Source organism: Chrysochloris asiatica, unplaced genomic scaffold, assembly GCF_000296735.1.
Source record: "Chrysochloris asiatica unplaced genomic scaffold, ChrAsi1.0 scaffold00161, whole genome shotgun sequence".
Classification (NCBI taxonomy): Eukaryota; Metazoa; Chordata; class Mammalia; order Afrosoricida; family Chrysochloridae; genus Chrysochloris; species Chrysochloris asiatica.
The window spans coordinates 4,485,154-4,486,452 of NW_006408679.1; the positions used below are offsets into that span (position 1 = coordinate 4,485,154).

The 1,299-nt window shown below is 39.3% G+C and overlaps 1 protein-coding gene across 1 annotated transcript in view; it reads right to left on the bottom strand.

Annotated features, from left to right (window-relative positions):
- DNAH14 (dynein, axonemal, heavy chain 14) overlaps window positions 1–1,299 on the bottom strand; it is a 641,625-nt gene that overhangs the window by 290,782 nt on the left and 349,544 nt on the right. The gene's annotated exons all lie outside the window — the stretch shown is intronic.

Sequence of the window (1,299 nt, forward strand, 5' to 3'; positions counted from 1 at the left end):
AGTTATAGATATAGTTATAGAAATAGATATAGTTATAGATATAGTTATAGATATAGATGTAGATACAACTCAGATTTTTAGATAGTAGGTGCCTTTACCTCTAATGCTGTTGAGCCCAACTTCATCTGGAATTCACTCAGTATACTGGCTAGTTTATTATAGTCATTAGTATTCTGATAGATCTTTTTCTTAAGAGGCTTATTGATATCCAAGAAATCCACAAATACAGTTGATTCATTCATTAGTTTTTCTTTACTCCATGAGATCTGTTGTAAGATAATAATTTAATAGCATCTGTTAATAGCACAATTTGATCTGTTATCAAGAAGTAATATCTGTATATTCAAGAGTTATTAACACTTTTTTGTGCCATTAGACCCCTTTTGTCAGTGAAGCCTGTGTGCCACTTCTCAGAATAATGTTTTAAAACACAAAGAGTAAAACACAAGACTTACAAAGGAAACCCAAATATGCTGAAATACAGTTTTATACATTGACTTCTAGGTTTTTGTACCTCAGGTTAAAAACTCCTGCTGCAGAAATAACATTTTAAGGTCCCACTGACAATTTGAAACAAAGCAGCATCCTTTGTTATTGTTAGTTGCTGCCAAGTCAACCTCGGACAGATAACAACCCCACGTTTTACAAAGTAGAACTTCTCCATATGGGCTTCTTGGTTGTAACCATTCTAGGAGAAGTTTGCTAGGCCTTTCTTCTGCAGAGTGTCTGGGTAGGCTGGAACCACCAACCTGCGGATTAGCAGTCAATTTGCAAACTGCTTGCACCACCAAGATCCTTAGAAAAACAAATGAACCCATAGTTGTTGAGTTACTTCCAACTCATAGTGACTTTATAGGACAGAGTAGAACTGCCCCATGGGGTTTCCAAGGCTATAATCTTTATGGAAGCAAACTGCCAAGTCTTCCTCTGCTAGTAGGTTGCTTAACCACTGCATCATCAGGCTTCTTTTTGTGAAGTGCTGTTTAGTCAGTTCGGACTCATAGCAACCCTGTATAGGGTTACCGAAAGGCAGCTGATGGGTTTGAACCAGTGAGTTTGTGGTTAGCAGTCCAGTGCTTATCTTACAGCCCCACATCAGGACTCCATCAGGCTCCTTATTGTTGTTGCTGTTAAGTGCCATCCAGTTGGGTCTGACTCATAGAGACCCTGTATATGGTTTCAAAGGGATGACTGGTGGGTTTGTGTCGGGGACCCGCCTCGACATTGGGGTTCAGTTCACGAGGAGAGGATACCTGACGGCGATTCATATATATCCAGAATACACAAAAGGAGACAAAG